The sequence below is a fragment of the Lycium barbarum genome, chromosome 2 (assembly GCF_019175385.1).
Source record: "Lycium barbarum isolate Lr01 chromosome 2, ASM1917538v2, whole genome shotgun sequence".
Taxonomy (NCBI): domain Eukaryota; kingdom Viridiplantae; phylum Streptophyta; class Magnoliopsida; order Solanales; family Solanaceae; genus Lycium; species Lycium barbarum.
The window spans coordinates 90,993,365-91,013,670 of NC_083338.1; positions in this window are offsets into that span (position 1 = coordinate 90,993,365).

Genomic DNA, 20,306 nt, shown 5'->3' on the forward strand with positions numbered 1-20,306 from the left:
TAATAAATCTATGGAGGAGCAGGAAAGGATAGATAGAAGACAAGAGTAAGACAAGAAAAAGGAGAAAGAGGTAGGAGATAATCAGTCACAAGATATAGCCATACAAACAATTACAGATATTTTGGAAAATGTCAACAAAGAAGAAGAAGATAACAAACATAAGCATAATCTTGAAGGCCAAGAGGTATTTCAACCCATACAAGTACAAGACCATGTTAATTCAAGCTTATAACAGCAAGTAGAATTATCAGCTAGGCAACCAGTGGATCAAATGAAGGACTTACCTAAAGAGCCACCTAATGCAGACAGGATTGGTGAAGGAGATACAACATCATTTGCAAATGAGGAAAAAAGTAATAAAGGCAAGACACAAAATAATTAAAGGGAAACAAAAGTAAGGGATAGTATAGATCAAAAAAGCAAAGATACAGACATGGAAAAATAGGCAAGTTCACAAAAGCATATTTCTCAACTGGTAACTAAAGATCATGAAAACACAGCACAAGAAGTAGTGAATCAAAATGAAATAGATATTAGAGGGGAGGAGGCAGGTGAAACTACTACTTCTGATTTAATGGATGGCATCAATAAAGGAGATATATCCCCTAAAAGTGTTCCTCCCAAGACAGTCGGAGAAGTACAAACAAGGAAGGCCTATTCTAAAGGGGTTTCCCAATGAATAGCTCATTAATATGGAATAGATGTCCTATAAGAAATCAATAGGCCTTTCAGAGGGTAGTACTTTTGCATAGACAGAAACATTTTAATTATGTTTCCTTAATGGAACCTTTCCAGCATGTTAGAGATATTGACATATACAAATTGTGGTTGAATATAGGGACAACATGTCATAATGCGAATGAGAGGTTTGGCTTTTTGTGGAAGCAGAAATTTTAATGGAAATACTGAGAGATACTAAACAACTGTTATCTTGTAGATTCACTCATTTAGATGATGGGAACGATGTCACGACCCAGCCCTGTGGGCCGCGACTGGCACCCTACCTGGGTACCCAGACCAAATCGCATATTCGTTTACCAAATCCAAACTTATTTCAAGATTTCATAAAAATCATATCAAACATAACTTATATCAAAATATGTCTTAAGCGGTCGCACAAATCAAAATATCATATCGAATCCAAAAGGAGCGGCGGAATGGACATCACCGGTCATAAGTGCAGATATAAGCATAGGGGCCATTTAGGGCCATCATAACAAACGGACCGCTTTAAGACCAGAAAACAAAATCAAACAAACATATATAGGACCCTCGCCCCACACACATGACTACAGGCCTCTACGAATCCAAAACAAAGACATATGGCGAGACAGGGCCCCGCCGTACCCAAATAGTCAAATGTACAAAATATACATAGCAAAAGATGTCTGTACCAGAAGTGGACTCCGGATCGAGGAGGAGTACTCCGAAATAGCAGAAAAGTGAAGCCTACAGTGGAGGATCACCAATGTCTGTACCTGCGTGCATGAAACGCAGCCCCCGAAGAGAAGGGGGGTCAGTACGAAATATGTACTGAGTATGTAAAGCACGGAGTACAGAAATATGGCCAAAACTGAAAACAAACCGGATAACAAAGGGGAGTACAAATCAATGTGTCAAAATCCGTATCAAAATCATATACATATACATAATGCAAACGAAATCATGCAACGCTTAAGAACGTGGTCGCCACTCCGACGCTGGCGCCACACACAGCATAACACCGGAAGGTTTCAAATCTCCGTACATCCCTGAACACACATACACATGGGAGCGTATCGCATCACCAGCCATATCACAGCATAACTCGAAACGGAACCCGGCCCTATGGCGAGGCCTCGGGAACCGGAACACAACATACGACCGAATTATCATAGGGCGCACGAATCATAACCGGCCCGGGAACCGGTGAACGAAGTCATAATAAGGCACGAGCGGAGTCGTGAGCAAACAAATGCAAATTATATTTCAAAATAGCCTTTCAAAACTTAATAATTTCATAAGTCATTTCATAGACCAAAATAGACAAATGGTTACTTGATACGAAAGTTTAATTCAGGAAATGTTTCCAAAGCGGTACGTATGGCTCAAACGGAACTTAACATATCATAATAGTCAAAACATATTTCATAGAGGGAAGTTTCAAAGTCGAAGATCTCATATCGAAGTTCATCCAAAAAGAGAGCCCGATAGGACAACTAGGGCGTCTCGGGGTTAGCGGGCCCACCTCGGGTCAAATCGAGGTGGCGAACATAATTTACGAACATTTAGAGGCTAACAGATCATACATAATGATTTTCAAGTGACCCGATCACATTTTCATAGGTTTCGGATATTTAGTTGCATTCTAGCCAAAATAGAGCCTTTAGGCTTCAATTGAATTGAATGAATAGTAGCCGTTTTATAGATCGAGTTTCGAGGAGCAGAATTGCTCCGGGGGCTCCGATATTCACCTAACATACTAAGACATGCCAAACGAAGAAGTGGGGAGCTTTACATACCTTATGGACGTCTTATGCTTTCCTTAAAATCAAATCCCGTTTCGTCCATAATCTGCAAATGGTCAAAGTTACCAGTTAGAGATTCTTAGGCTTAAGATTTCCATTAACTTGATTTTTGTCTACCGAAATTTCGGCAGCATTTCCCCTATAAATCTAACACCCCCGAGACTTAGCTCGGCTCAAAATACATCAACAACAACAACCCAAACATCATCAAACAACATAAACCATAATCAAACCATTCTAACTTCAATGTTCTTCCTTACTATATAAGTTGGCAACTTTTCATTCAAACTTCACAATTCCAAATCTATGTCCACATTATTGTATTCATTCAATCACTCAAAATTATTCAATCACACCCCAATTATGCTCCAAACCATATACAAAATTTCCCAAAGTTCATTACATTCCATATTTCATTCAAAACATCAAAAATTACGACGAACGTTCTAACTCTCATTGTTTCACTCCAAATTCATTAACATCAACCATAAGTCATATTTAAAGTCTTTAGCATCATAGATATACAATGATATACACAAATATACCAAAGGTATACACTTTCCCATAATGTTCCGAAATCATTTTCCAACACCAATTCAATTCATTAAACGATCATTTACGTCATAAATGTCACAACGACGCCACAAACCAACTAACAAGATCAAATTCACATAGCCTTGCACTTCATGTAGCTCACGGCTACAACACCAAACACACACACACACACACGGTTTTCTACACATATCAAAACTACGGGATTCTCGTCTATTCTCAATCCTTATCACATTCATACAAATTCCATAACAAAAGAATAGCAAAATTCTTACCTTTTCTTAAATTTCCGACTTGTCGCAAACGCGCACCTTTCGCCAAACTAATTGTACCCCGTTGAAGAGGGTCTTGAGTACTTCACAAATATATGAAAATCAAGATTTTTAAGGCTAGAATCAAGCTTGCAAAAGTTTTTTCTTTCTCTTCTCTATGGTTCGGCCGAGAGGTATATTTGAGGTGCTTTCTTATCTTTTTGTTGCTTTGATGATTTTTCTTGAAAATTCCTAAGGCTAAGTATGATATATATCCAATTAAAGTCATGTGCCTAGCACATGACTTGCTAAAATGGGCTTGGACCTAGCCAATATGGCCGGCCACCCCATAGACTTTGGGCCTAAATTTTTTATCAATTTTCTTGGCCCAATCCATTAAAAGTCCCATTTTGTAATTCCCGAAACTAATTTCCGAAATTCCAAATTTACCCTCGGCCTTCCCCAATGTCTTAACATGAATGATTTCATAACCAACATAGTCATATCCACTAAAATCAAAATATTTCCTTATAACACACAAGTCTTGATTATTTCCCGATTTCCCATTATACGAAAACACGGGACATAACATTCTCCCCCCCTTAAGAACATTCGTCCCCGAATGTTAAATAAATCTTATGAAGGCTCACAAACATAACGGGAAAACCATCTTTATAAACAGCACACATGGTCCATCCGTTCATTAATACAACAAATTCAAAAGTTTAGGTTACAAGAGGCGTAGGGAATAAATGGGGGTATTTCTTCTTCATCTCGTCCTCCGCCTCCCAAGTCATCTCTTCCCGGTTACTGTTGCGCCACAGAACTTTAACGGAGGGCACTTCCTTAGTGCGTAGTCTCCTCACCTGTCGATCCAGAATAGATACAGGCTGCTCGTCATAAGACAACTGCTCTGTTACCTGAATGTCATCCACTGGAAATATCCTAGAAGGATCACCAATACACTTCCGCAGCATGGACACATGAAATACCGGGTGTACGACCTCCAAGTCGGATGGTAAGTCTAGCTCGTAGGCGACTGCGCCTATCCTCCGAACAATCTGATATGGCCCAATGTACCGCGGGCTCAACTTACCCTTTCTACCGAATCTCGTGACCCCCTTCATGGGCGACACCTTCAGAAACACCCAGTAGCCAATCTGGAACTCTAACGGTCGACGTCGTCGGTCTGCATAAGCTTTCTGTCGACTCTGAGCAGCCAATAATCGTTCCCGAATAAGTTTTACCTTATCTACAGCTTCTTGGATCACATCTGGCCCAATTAGCTTAGTCTCGCCCACGTCAAACCAACCAATAGGAGATCTACATTTCCTGCCATAAAGGGCCTCGTACGGAGCCATCTGAATGCTGGAGTGATAACTGTTATTATAAGCAAACTCAATAAGCGGAAAATGATCATCCCAGCTGCCCCTGAAATCAATAACACAGGCCCGCAACATATCTTCGAGCGTCTGAATAGTGCGCTCGGCTTGCCCGTCGGTCTGAGGATGAAAAGCTGTATTGAGGCTCACCTGAGTCCCTAATCCCTCCTGAAATGACCTCCAGAAATTTGCTGTAAACTGGGCACCTCGATCAGTAATAACAGATACAGGGACTCCGTGAAGTCTGACTATCTCTCTGATATACAATCTGGCATAGTCCTCAGCCGAATAAGTAGTCCGAACCGGAAGGAAATGGGCTGATTTCGTCAGCCTGTCTACGATAACCCAAATAGAGTCGTACCTACGTAGAGTACGTGGCAACCCAACAATGAAGTCCATATTAATCATCTCCCATTTCCAGGATGGAATTTCCATCTCCTGTAATAATCCACCGGGCTTCTGATGCTCAATCTTAACTTGCTGGCAATTCGGGCACTGACTAACAAACTCAGCAATATCTTTCTTCATGCCGTCCCACCAATACAAACACCTGAGATCCCGATACATTTTAGTGGAACCCGGATGAACAGAATACCGTGCATTATGTGCCTCGCCCATAATCTGCCGCCGTAAGCCCGCAACGTCCGGTACACAGAATCTGTCGTCATATAATAATACTCCTTCAGGCGAGATCTCAAACTGAGTCTTTGCTTTATTAAGGGCCACATCTCTGTACTGAATCAGGAGAGGATCTTCAAACTAGCGCTGCTTTACCTCCTGAATAATAGATGATTCAGCAACTGGACGAACAGAAATCCCAAAATCTCCAGAATCCGCCAAACGAACTCCGAGGCTGGCCAGCTGGTGAATATCACGAACCAAATCTCTCTTATCAAATGGTACACCAGCCAGGCTGCCTACGGACTTGCGGCTAAGCGCATCAGCTACCACATTGGCTTTCCCCGGATGGTACAGAATATCAACGTCGTAATCCTTTAGTAGCTCAAGCCATCTCCGCTGCCGCAAATTTAGTTCCTTCTGCTTAAAAATATACTGGAGACTCTTATGGTCCGTATAGATATCAACATGGACCCCATATAAATAATGCCGCCAAATCTTCAAAGCATGAATTACCGCGGCCAACTCAAGATCATGAGTGGGATAATGCTTCTCGTGCGGTCTGAGCTGCCGGGAACCATAAGCTATAACTCGACCGTGCTGCATCAATACACAACCTATCCCAATACCAGAGGCGTCACAATAGACAACATACCCGTCGGATCCCTCTGGAAGAGCCAAAACTGGTGCTGTAACCAATCTTTCCTTCAGCATCTGAAAGCTGCGCTCGCAGGCATCGGTCCACTGAAATTTTGCTGCTTTCTGGGTAAGCTTCGTCAGTGGTGCTGCAATAGAAGAAAAATCCTCCACGAACCTGCGATAATATCCGGCCAATCCCAGAAAACTGCGCACCTCTGTTGGTGTAGTAGGCCTGGGCCAATTCTGTACAGCCTCAATCTTCTGCGTATCGACCCGAATACCATCTGCGCCGACAATATGGCCTAAGAATGCCACAGAAGTTTACCAGAATTCACATTTAGAGAATTTAGCATATAACTTCTGCTGAAGGAGAATGCCAAGTACCGTCCTCAAATGATCTGAATGCTCCTCGGGTGATCGCGAGTAAATCAGGATGTCATCAATAAATACAATAACAAACATGTCCAGAAAAGGCCGAAATACCCGATTCATCAGATCCACAAATACCGCTGGAGCATTAGTCAGCCCGAAAGACATAACTCTGAACTCATAATGCCCGTACCGGGTCCTGAAAGCAGTCTTCGGGATATCTGACTCCCGCACTCGCACCTGATGATAACCTGAGCGCAGATCTATCTTTGAAAAAGGTTTAGCACCCTGCAGCTGATCAAACAAATCATCAATCCGGGGGAGGGGTTATTTATTCTTTACAGTCACCTTATTCAGCTACCGGTAGTCGATACACATCCGCAGTGACCTATCTTTCTTTCTTACAAACAATATCGGCGCTCCCCAGGGTGATGTGCTGGGTCTAATAAAGCCCTTATCCAACAAATCTTTCAGCTGCTCCTTCAACTCTTTCAATTCAGCCGGTGCCATCCTGTACGGAGGAATAGATATAGGCTGCGTATCCGGCATCAACTCTATGGTAAAATCAATCTCCCGCTCAGGCGGAAGGCAAGGAAGCTCGTCAGGAAATACATCTGGGAACTCGCTAACGACCGGAACAGACTGAAGGGTAGGTATCTTCGCTGTAGTATCGTGCACACGAACCAAATGATAGATATAACCCTTCTGGATCATCTTCTTAGCCTTGAGGTATGAAATAAACTTACCCCTCGGCGATGCCGTAGATCCGAACATCTATAACTGGTTCCCCTGGAAACTGAAAACGGACTACCTTTCTCTGGCAGTCGACATTAGCATAACAGGAAGACAACCAGTCCATACCCATAATGACATCAAACTCAAGCATGTCTAACTCTATCAAATCAGCTTTAGTGCAACGATCATAAATAGTCACAGAACAATCCCTATAGATCTGTCTCGCTATAACAAAATCCCCAACTGGCGTAGCTACCTCAAATGGCTTTATAGGCTCAGACACTATCCCAATTTTACTAGCAACGAGTGGTGAAATATATGATAAAGTAGAGTCAGGGTCAATCAATGCATATACAGATCTGGAGAAAACCAGTAGTGTACCTGTGACGACGTTTGGCGAAGCTTCCTGATCCTGGCGGCTGGCCAAAGCATATATGCGGTTCGAGGGACCGCTAGAACCTGAAAAGCCACCGTGGCCTCGACCGCGTCCTGCCGGTGCCGGCATACCTCGCCCTCCAGGGCGTGCAACAGATGGAGCAGATGATGAACCGGCGGCTGACCCCGTCGGCTGAGCCATGCTACCAGAACTGCTCGCCAACGGACAATCTCTCATAAAATGGCCCTGACCACCACACGAAAAACAAGCTCCAGTAGCTCGATAGCACTCCCCAGGATGAGACTTCCCGCAATGAGAACAACGGGGCCTGGGTAGTCTGGCCTGGCTGGGGCCTCTGGATACTTGTGAACCTGCTGCCCTGGAGTTCTGACTGGCCCCAGACGGTCCTGCACTGTCAACTCTCCGGCTGCCTGACTGAGTACTCTGGCCGGACGGAGGAAGCTGTCTGCCTGACTGCTGCTGCTGAGGCTGTCCGCCTCGAGAACCTCCAGAATAACCTGCCGACCTAGCCCTCTTGGGCGGCCTCCTGTCCCGATCTCTACCAGAATGGTCAGACCTGTGACGACCCTCCATACCCAACGCATAGGCCTGAAGTCGGGCAATGTCCATATCTGTCTGCAATGACACTGCCATACAGCCGTCGATCAAATACCGATCCAATCCCATAACATATCTGTGCATCCGATCGGACATATCTGCTACTACGGCGGGTGCATACCGGGCCAGGGAATCGAACTCAAGATTATACTCGCGAACACTCCGACCCCTATGCTGCAGATGTAAGAATCGGTCAGCCCACGCCCGCCGTAACTCTGGGGGCAGAAAGTGGCCGGTAAAAGCAGTCACAAACTGATCCCACGTAGCTGGAGGAGCACCCTCACCCCAGGATAACTCCCAAGTCTCATACCAGTGAGTGGCAACATCTCGAAGTCTGTGCGAAGCCAGCTCGACCGACTCGGTCTCTGAAGCCCTGACCAAGTCCAGTGAGCGCCGCATCCCCTGAATAAAGTCATGGGGGTCCTCGTCGGGCTTAGACCCGAAAAACTCTGGAGGGCCACATAATAAGAACTCCCGAACTCTCAGGCTGTCCCGCCTGTCATCATCATCATCCCTCCGCCCGCGTCTGCGAGCCTGTCCTGCTACCAGTATAGTCAGCAACTGTACAGCCTCTCTCAGGGTCCTGTCCTCCGCCCCTGGCTGAGGAGCTGGAGTCTCAGGAGCGGGTACTCGGGCCTCTGGAGCTGCTGAAGGTCCTGCTCCAGGCTGTACTAGTGGGGGTGTAGCAGACCCCTCAGAATGAGGCACAACCTCCGGCAAATCATAAACACGAGCCCGGGTAGCTCGCTGTGCCTGACTAGTCTCTCCCATCCGTGCCTTGCCCTTCTGGGCCGCCGTTGCCTTCTTCGGACGCATCACTGCAAACACAATAACGGGCCAGATCAGAATCACCCTAATAGCACAGCTCTATCACACGATCTAAGATTCCAAAGAAGGTAACATCCTAAATGCCCTGTAGCTTCCTGTTTATAGATGTGGTGCACAACACGTCGATAAACAAGACACTACGAGACACGGCCTGTAGACATTCCGAGGACAAACGACTCTGATACCACTTTTGTCACGACCGAGCCCCGTGGGCCGCGACTGGCACCCTACCTGGGTACCCAGACCAAATCTCATATTCGTTTACCAAATCCAAACTTATTTCAAGATTTCATAAAAATCATAGCAAACATAACTTATATCAAAATATGTCTTAAGCGGTCGCACAAATCAAAATATCATATCGAATCCAAAAGGAGCGGCGGAATAGACATCGCCGGTCATAAGTGCAGATATAAGCATAGGGGCCATTTAGGGCCATCATAACAAACGGACCGCTTTAAGACCAGAAAACAAAATCAAACAAACATATATAGGACCCTCGCCCCACACACATGACTACAGGCCTCTACGAATCCAAAACAAAGACATATGGCGAGACAGGGCCCCGCCGTACCCAAATAGTCAAATGTACAAAATATACATAGCAAAAGATGTCTGTACCAGAAGTGGACTCCGGATCGAGGAGGAGTACTCCGAAATAGCAGAAAAGTGAAGCCTACAGTGGAGGATCACCAATGTCTGTACCTGCGTGCATGAAACGCAGCCCCCGAAGAGAAGGGGGGTCAGTACGAAATATGTACTGAGTATGTAAAGCACGGAGTACAGAAATATGGCCAAAACTGAAAACAAACCGGATAACAAAGGGGAGTACAAATCAATGTGTCAAAAATCCGTATCAAAATCATATACATATACATAATGCAAACGAAATCATGCAACGCTTAAGAACGTGGTCGCCACTCCGACGCTGGCGCCACACACAGCATAACACCGGAAGGTTTCAAATCTCCGTACATCCCTGAACACACATACACATGGGAGCGTATCGCATCACCAGCCATATCACAGCATAACTCGAAACGGAACCCGGCCCTATGGCGAGGCCTCGGGAACCGGAACACAACATACGACCGAATTATCATAGGGCGCACGAATCATAACCGGCCCGGGAACCGGTGAACGAAGTCATAATAAGGCACGAGCGGAGTCGTGAGCAAACAAATGCAAATTATATTTCAAAATAGCCTTTCAAAACTTAATAATTTCATAAGTCATTTCATAGACCAAAATAGACAAATGGTTACTTGATACGAAAGTTTAATTCAGGAAATGTTTCCAAAGCGGTACGTATGGCTCAAACGGAACTTAACATATCATAATAGTCAAAACATATTTCATAGAGGGAAGTTTCAAAGTCAAAGATCTCATATCGAAGTTCATCCAAAAAGAGAGCCCGATAGGACAACTAGGGCGTCTCGGGGTTAGCGGGCCCACCTCGGGTCAAATCGAGGTGGCGAACATAATTTACGAACATTTAGAGGCTAACAGATCATACATAATGATTTTCAAGTGACCCGATCACATTTTCATAGGTTTCGGATATTTAGTTGCATTCTAGCCAAAATAGAGCCTTTAGGCTTCAATTGAATTGAATGAATAGTAGCCGTTTTATAGATCGGGTTTCGAGGAGCAGAATTGCTCCGGGGGCTCCGATATTCACCTAACATACTAAGACATGCCAAACGAAGAAGTGGGGAGCTTTACATACCTTATGGACGTCTTATGCTTTCCTTAAAATCGAATCCCGTTTCGTCCAGAATCTGCAAATGGTCAAAGTTACCAGTTAGAGATTCTTAGGCTTAAGATTTCCATTAACTTGATTTTTGTCTACCGAAATTTCGGCAGCATTTCCCCTATAAATCTAACACCCCCGAGACTTAGCTCGGCTCAAAATACATCAACAACAACAACTCAAACATCATCAAACAACATAAACCATAATCAAACCATTCTAACTTCAATGTTCTTCCTTACTATATAAGTTGGCAACTTTTCATTCAAACTTCACAATTCCAAATCTATGTCCACATTATTGTATTCATTCAATCACTCAAAATTATTCAATCACACCCCAATTATGCTCCAAACCATATACAAAATTTCCCAAAGTTCATTACATTCCATATTTCATTCAAAACATCAAAAATTACGACGAACGTTCTAACTCTCATTGTTTCACTCCAAATTCATTAACATCAACCATAAGTCATATTTAAAGTCTTTAGCATCATAGATATACAATGATATACACAAATATACCAAAGGTATACACTTTCCCATAATGTTCCGAAATCATTTTCCAACACCAATTCAATTCATTAAACGATCATTTAAGTCATAAATGTCACAACGACTCCACAAACCAACTAACAAGATCAAATTCACATAGCCTTGCACCTCATGTAGCTCACGGCTACAACACCAAACACACACACACCCACGGTTTTCTACACATATCAAAACTACGGGATTCTCGTCTATTCTCAATCCTTATCACATTCATACAAATTCCATAACAAAAGAATAGCAACATTCTTACCTTTTCTTAAATTTCCGACTTGTCGCAAACGCGCACCTTTCGCCAAACTAATTGTACCCCGTTGAAGAGGGTCTTGAGTACTTCACAAATATGTGAAAATCAAGATTTTTAAGGCTAGAATCAAGCTTGCAAAATTTTTTTCTTTCTCTTCTCTATGGTTCGGCCGAGAGGTATATTTGAGGTGCTTTCTTATCTTTTTGTTGCTTTGATGATTTTTCTTGAAACTTCCTAAGGCTAAGTATGATATATATCCAATTAAAGTCATGTGCCTAGCATATGACTTGCTAAAATGGGCTTGGACCTAGCCAATATGGCCGGCCACCCCATAGACTTTGGGCCTAAATTTTTGATCAATTTTCTTGGCCCAATCAATTAAAAGTCCCGTTTTGTAATTCCCGAAACTAATTTCCGAAATTCCAAATTTACCCTCGGCCTTCCCCAATGTCTTAACATGAATGATTTCATAACCAACATAGTCATATCCACTAAAATCAAAATATTTCCTTATAACACACAAGTCTTGATTATTTCCCGATTTCCAATTATACGAAAACACGGGACATAACAAACGAGTTGGTGCTTACAGCTGTTTGTCCTAGTACTAATATAAGTGGGAGAACAACCTTATGGGAGGATATATATGGCATGTCTTATCACATCACCATCCCATGACTTTTGGGTGGGGATTTTAATGTCATTACAGATGAAATTGAGAAATTTGGGGGTCTTCCTGTACAGTTTGTAGAAACAGAGGATTTTAGACAATGTATTGACATTGCCCGACTGATGGATCTTGGTTTTACTAGAAATATGTTCACATGGTGGAATGGGAGATCTGATGAGGCTTGTATATTTAAAAGATTGGACAGATGTTTTGGAAATCAGGTTTTGCAGAAATGTTTTCCTAATTTGGAGGTAGGGAATCTCATTAAGCAAGGCTCAAACCACTTTTCTTTGTTGGTAAATATGAGAGCAGACAGTAGACCAGTTAGGAAATCTTTCAGGTTTCTTAATTTTTGGGTGGAGCATGAATCTTTTATAGAGGTAGTTAAAGAAAATTAGGTGGAATCTTATGGCTCAGACCCCTTCTTTGACTTTCACAATAAGTTAAAAAAGGTTGGAAGAGCTCTCTATATGTGGAGTAGGGACACATATGGCGATATTTTCAAGCAAATTGCAACTCTAGAGGAAGCGGTACAGGTGCATGAGCAGGAATTTGAACATAACCTTACAGGGCTTAACAGGAAAGGCTAAAAGGTACAGGCTGATCTGATTCGATTTTATGATATTGAAGAAAAAGATTTGAAACAAAAAGCAGTTATGCAGTGGTAGGAACACAAAATTCTCATGCTCATGTCAATGGAAAGACAAGGAAGCTGCAGTTACAGAGAATTCAAGATTATATAGGTGCATGGCAGGACACTGAAGAGGAGATTGCCTAGGAAGCAATCAGATTTTTCTCAGACCAATTCAAAGAGGAAAATATCCGTATAGATTTCTCTATGCCGGATAAGATTCCTAGGATGGTTACAGAAGAACAAAATCAAAACCTCTATGAAACGCCAGAGTTTTCTAAGCTTGTTGGGAAATTATTGCAAATGATTTGGTGAACATAGTGAGGTCTTTCTTTTGTAGGCATGAACCTTTACCAATTTGGTTTTGATACCAAAGATGAAAGAAATTAATACATTTTTTGATATGAGGCAAATCAGCCTGAGTAACATCACTAGCAAAGTTATCTCAAGAATCATTCATGAAAGCTTGATACATCTGCTGGCCTGAGATCATTTCACATCAACAATAATGATTTTTAAAGGCAGCAGTATTGTAGAAAACGTTTTATTGGTTCAGGAAATTTTACATGGTATTGGGATTAGAGGAAAGCTGTCAATGTTGTCATTAAGCTAGACATGGCAAAGGCTTATAACAAGGTATCATGGTTATTTCTAACTAAAGTTCTGAGGAGAATGGGGTTTGGTGAATTCACTATTGATCGGGTGTTTAGAATTATCTCAAATATGTCGCGACCGGAGCCAATGAGCCGTGACGAGTGCCCGACCACTACTGACCAAGCACCCCTAAACTCGTACTTGCATCTCGCTGAGCAACATGGTGACCCATATCATTTGTAACTGAGCTATACTAACTCCTGTATGCATCAAGAACTCGCAACCAGTATATATATATACATATACATACGTGCTGAGGATAACAGTGCAAGCCGACTCGGCCGCTACATATGTCATACAACAAAATAAGAACCGACAAGGCTACATGACATCTCAACTAAACACAACTGTCTACAGACCTCTATGGAGTACTAGCTGTAGAAAGGACAGGACAAGGCCCTTTCATACCCATATATATAGATGTCAAAATGGCATACCAAAAGGGACTGCAGCTCCGAGCCAAGTGTAGCGCACCGTCCGTAGCTGAGCGGAAGGCCTACTGAGTTGAATCGCCTTTCTAGCTACCTGAACCTACGAGCATGAATGCAGCGCCCTCGGCAAAAGGGACGTCAGTACGAAATAATGTACGAAGTATGTAAGGCAAAGGATAACTAAAACTGAACTAAAACAATACAATCTGGGGGCCAAGGAATGCCTTGAATATCTCACCTGACCTATCTCATATGAAATGCAATATAATGCTATTATATATCTCACTGACCAAGTGGCCAGGCAACTGAAAAATCTCATTGACCCGTCGGCTAGGCAATCTGTCTCACTGACCCGTAAGCCAAGCAACCTGTCTCACTGACCCGTAGGCCATCCAATTTGTCTCAGTGACCTGTAGGCCAGGCAATCTGTCTCACTGACACGTAGGCTAGGCAATCTGTCTCACTGACCAAGTGGCCAGGCTAAAGAAATTGTCTCACTGACCAAGTGGCCAAGCTAAAGAAAAATATATGTGTATATCATGCAATGTATCATGCATATATGCCGAAAACCACTGATACTATAACATGTCTCTTCTGTCTCTCTATAAACTCAAGGACATAGGGAGGGGATATGGCCCGTCAGAAAGAACAACATAACACTCAGAAACTAGGCCACAATATGTACTTTGATAAATCTCTAGTCATAAGGTTCTTTACACTCCTACCATATATGGAATCATGCCAAGAAAAGAAGGAAAAACCTTAACATACCTGGAAGTTCATTTCTCGACTTTCCAACCTACTTCCGGTCTCGCAATCTACATATAAAACTATTCATACTATTGTTAGGCTTATCGTCGTATGCTTACCTTAAGCCTTCAAATTAAATCCTTTTTAGAATCTACCGAAATTTGGGTAGCATCTCTCCTATATCTTCTACTCCCTCCAATCTTCAAAACATCTCCCAAAGCACAATAAAACATCAACAAGTCCATAATCAAAAGATTACATTCAAACTATACTCAATTCAATCCGAAAACTTATTTTCATAATCAATCCATATCAACAACTTCATACAACCTCTTATACACTTGTATACGACAATTCCTTAACCTCATTATTATCCCTCATAACAAAATTATGCTCAAAACATGCTAATGATTATAACTCAAGTTAATTCACAACTCAAAATATCATCAAATGCGTATTTGAACTTCTCTTCCAATTTCTTCTCCTCAAATAAAAACATAATTACCAAACAAACTCATAAACATGAAACTAAGATGAAATCTTACTTCAAAATTCAAGAACACTTCAGTTCCATAGTTACTACACCTTAAAAATACTCACCCCACATCTTCAAGAAGAGGAGACAAGTGTAGACCTCACTTGGAACCCTTAACCACTTTAAATCTTCACTTTGATCCTTGGTTTAGGCTTTGAAATATGTTGGAATATGTTTTGACAGGTTTCTAGACTTGTAGGAATATATGTGTATGTTGTGGAAGGGTCTAGAGTTGGGATATGACCCAAAAATGACCAAAAGGGGTCCTTTTATATTTGCCAAGGTCGGTTCCACCGACCTAAGAATTTCGCGCACTGTAACGCGCGTGTCGCGCACTGTAGCTGTGTGTTTCTGCTCTACCGGCCTAACTTGTAACGTCCATAACTCTCTACTCCGACGTCATATCGACAAGCAGTTTGTTGTGTTGGAAACTAGACTTAATGAACTTCATTTTTGGCTTTTACTTTACTTAAAAACTCTTTATATGATAAAAGATATACTTCTCTAAAGTTGACCCCAAATTTCCGTCCAAAATTATGCCAATTTTTTTTAAATTTTCGACAAACTTATTTTCTTCGATTTGCTTGGCCCCAGAATCCTTAGACACTTTATTAGCACTTGTTAAGAGTATTAATTAACCTCATAAGGGTTCCATGACGTCTCCGAGCTTACGTTAGTTTACTAACGACGCAAATGACGCGAGAATTTTCGAGGTGTAACATTCTCCCCCCATTTAAAAACATTTGTCCTCGAATGTTGAAGTAAAACTCATTTTGGCATTGATTTCAATGTTCTCACCTAAATCTATTGGCATTTACTTTACTTACTGGTAGTCTTACTCACCTATTCGAATCTGAACTTTATTCAAACTACGCAACTTATGATTCTCCTCGCGGTTCCTTGGAGGCGATATACCTTTAAGTTAATAAATCGCAACCATAATTTGCAGACTTATGACGCTATATATATTTGTTGAAGCGACAATCCCCTCATGTTCAATTTGGGGTTTAAACCTTTATACTTATGGTCTATTCAATCTTTCCTCATATTCTGCTGGCGATTTATGAGAACTTATCCATCAACCCCATCATTCATATGAACAGTCATCAACTTAATGTTTAGCTTTTCCTTCATTTTTGTCTTTATGAGCCCTATGCTCTATTTCTCAGTTGATTAATATTTGTACTTGGAGCTCTTCTGCTGAAATATTACTCCATCTCTTGTCTGCATACCGTTCGATTGTGTCAGTACTGATTGATTCTACTCAACTAGTTAGTATTCTCTTTAAATCTCTTGGGTTGCCTTATACTGCTTCTTTGGCATTCCCTAGTCTTAGTGCGGTGGTATTCGATAGTTTGTTATACTGGAGCGCCTCAATTTCGGACAATTAACCTTTCTTGGATTCCTTGGTTTCCTTATATGAGCAATAACATGGTTCCTTCTTAACATATACAGTTCTTTCTCGTGTGCTTACTGACTTATCATCTTTACATACATGTAGACTCTACATTCATAGTTCACAATTCCTTTGGTACTTCTTGATTACTGTTTATTTACTACCAATGGGTGTATTCTCGAGTTTACTGAATTGCTTGCCCAAGTAGTTCTTGAATATCGTCCTCCTTTTCTTATGGCTAAAATTTATGCACGTACTCATGGTTATCCCTTTTTCCTTATAACCTGTCTGTTTACTAGTTCACGCCTTATCATTCTCATTGTCCTTTTGACCTCTGTCAGTTACATTATATGCTCGCTTACCCAGACTTACCATATACCTTTATTCATGTTTTGGTCTCATGCTCCTTATCCCCTTTTTATATGTCAGAAACTCTGACTCCTTTGACCTTTATGTATCCTTCCTATGCTTCACTGATACTCCATGCCTTCATCTTCGTAGAGTTTATCTTATTTTCTTCGCCCTTATGGGTAACATCAGAAACCGGTATACTAGGTGGTGGTGCCATAGTCAAGCGCCATAATTCTTCTAATATCTTGTCGATCCTTGCTGTACTCACAAATACTTATAAAATATCTCTTTTTCTTCCTTCTTTCATCCCTTTCTGATCTTCCCTTTCGATGCCATAACTTGTTCATATTTATACATGTCCCTCGTATATTCATCTTATTTCCTTTATAATCAAAATTTTGTACTCCTTACCAAGACTCCCGTCCCATGCGATGGATGTTTTGCCTCTTGGCCAGACTTATTTAACATTCCTCTTGTCCTTAATGGTTATACAACTTCGTTTAACCAGTTCATTAGTGCAACCTTCTTACTTTCACCCTTAGGGTCTTTCTTGACTTCCATTCCATAGCATTGGCCCTGGAATTCATAGAATAGTCTATTAGAAGTAGGAATCCTTTCTATTGCTAAAATCGTCTTTTGCGGGGGGGGGGGGGGGGGGGGGGGGTTCCGTTTTGTAGGTGACCTTATTAATGTGGCTTCACATTTATCCTTTCGGATGTGCCTTAAGAGTTAGAAATGCCTTGACACCTTTCATAAAACCTGATTATTCTTTCTCAGGTTATAACTGTACCCATCGTTATTATACTTCAATCCTGCTTATCAAGATTTGTTTTCAGGATCTTCGCATTCGTCTTGTATCACATATTGCCATACTCTATCCTTCCTACTTACTCACTTTAAAAATTTATCCGAATGGCTCTCCACCTCTACCACCGCCTTAACTCTCTACTCCGATATCATATCGACGAGCGGTTTGTTGCATTGGAAACTAGACTTCATGAACTTAATTTTAGGATTTTACTTTACTTCAAACTCTTCATATGCTAAAATATATACTTCTCTAAATTTGACCCAAAATTTCCGTCCAAAATTCTGCCAAATTTTCACAAATTTTCGACAAACTTATTTTCTTCGATTTGGTTGATCCATGAACCCTTAGAAACTTGCTTAGTACTTGTTAAGAGTATTCATTAAGCTCTTAAGGGTTCCATGACGTCTCCGAGCTTACGTTAGTTTACTCACGACGCAAACGACGCGAGAATTTTCGAGGTGTAACAAAATAATTGGTATTCCATTCTGATGGTTGCTCATGGTTTCTTCAAATCATCAAGAGGAGTAAAGAAAGGATATCCACTATCCCCTACTTTGTTCATTTTGGCTGCAGAATGTTTGTCTAGGGCTCTAAATGCATTGCACAATAAGGTTGATTACAAGGAATATGGGATACCAAAGTGCAGTCCAAATGTCAATCATTTGGCATATGCATATGATACAATCATTTTTACCTCTGCTAGTGAGACGTATATGAGGTTAGTGATGGAACTTTGAGTAGTTATGAGAAGGCGAGTGGTCATAAGATCAATAAGCAGAAAAGTGTCGCTTAGATGTATCACTTGCACATCAAAACGTTAAGGAGCTGGTATTTTCTACCATTCAGATTCCTGAAAAGGAATTTCCATTCACATATTTGGGTATACCAGTTTACTATGGGTAAAGAATGAAGATTCACTACACGGACATAACAGAGAAGATTCAAAATAGACTGAGCTAATGGACTGGTAAGCTATTATCTATTGGAGGAAGGACAACACTGAGTGGAAGAAGATGATTAAGCACAGAGATAAGATGGAACATAAGATATAGTGGAAGCTTCAACAAGGTAATTTTTATTTTTTGTTTGATAATTGGACAGGACTGGGAGCCCTGTACCATATTACTCCACCAAATTCTGAGTGTGTCCCCACAATCATCCTTGTAAAAGAAACAGCAGAAATGGGACAATGAGATAAATAGTTGCTAAGAGGATTTCTTCCTGAGGATCTAGCAGACCATATTGTGCCGCACATTAATCCACCAGATGAAAATGGTCAAGTAGATAAGGTTTTCTGGAAGTTAGACTCAAGGGGGAAAGTCACAGTTGGGCCTGCATTTCAGTTGCTCATGCAAAGAAAGGATCCCAGTAATCTGTATAAGCAGATGTGGATTAAAAGACTACCAATAAAGATATAATTTTTTATATAGAGATTTTGGATGTTCAAGCTACCACTGGATGATAAGTTGAAGAAATGGGGACACCAATTCCCTTCTAGATGCTATTGTTGTCAACATCCAGAAGTGGAAGGTACCTCCGATGTCTTTTTGCACTTACCAACAGCTCAAGCAATCTGGAAGTATTTTTGTGGACTATTGGGAATAAATATTGAGAATTTTCAAGTTACTCAAGTAATTAACAAATGGTGGAATATTCCTAGCAGACCTCAAGTCAAATGCATCAACAAAGCTGTCCCTGCTATTATTATTTGGGAACTTTTGAAGAGGAGAAACACTACGAGACATGAAGGGAAGGTGTCAATCACAAAACTCATTTACCATGTGATGCATACTTTAATTCAATTGATGAATGTGAGAAGGAATTTTTTAGATATGCATCATATAAATGGAGTGTGATTGTGGAGTCATTACAGAGATATTCTCCAAATGTAAAAGTAACACCAGTGACTTAGAGAACTCCAGATATTGGATGAATAAAGGTCAATACTGATTGGAGCTTCGAGAGGAAACCCTGGGAGTAGTTCATGGGCCTTTTGTTTAAGGCATGAAAGGGGATATGTGATACAAGCACAAGCCAAAGAAATGGAGGATATTTAGAGCACCAACACTAAGGCAGAGGCCCTTGCCCTTCTATAGGCTATCAAATATTTGAGGGACAATCTGTGGGATCAAATAGTGATAGAGACTGATTCACAATTTTTGAAGAACATTATTCAAAGGACATGGGAAATTCCTTGGAAAATCATTACTATTGTGGAAGAAATTTTGAGAATAATGGAGGAGAAAATGGTGGTGATAGAAAATACCTACAGGGAAGGAAATAAATTAGCAGATCATTTGGCTAATTTAGCTTTGGACACAGGTGACTTACTGTTCAATTCCTTTCATAACATGGAAAGCCAATGTAAAGGACTTGTGAACAGTGACAAATTCTAGCAGCCCTACTAAGAATTGGATCATGTTAAGGAGAGGAGAAGGTTGGAGAAATGGAGATCCTCACACTCAAATCCTTCGGGAAAACAATGTGAAGGACTTTTTACACTAATGTTTTGCTAATGGCTGCAGATACACAATCAAACATAAATGGAGGACTTTTAATTCAACAAGTACCACAAAACAACCATACTGAAGGAATACCAGCAATCAACGAAAAACAATTTAATCAGGATACAGGAAACAGGAAAACAC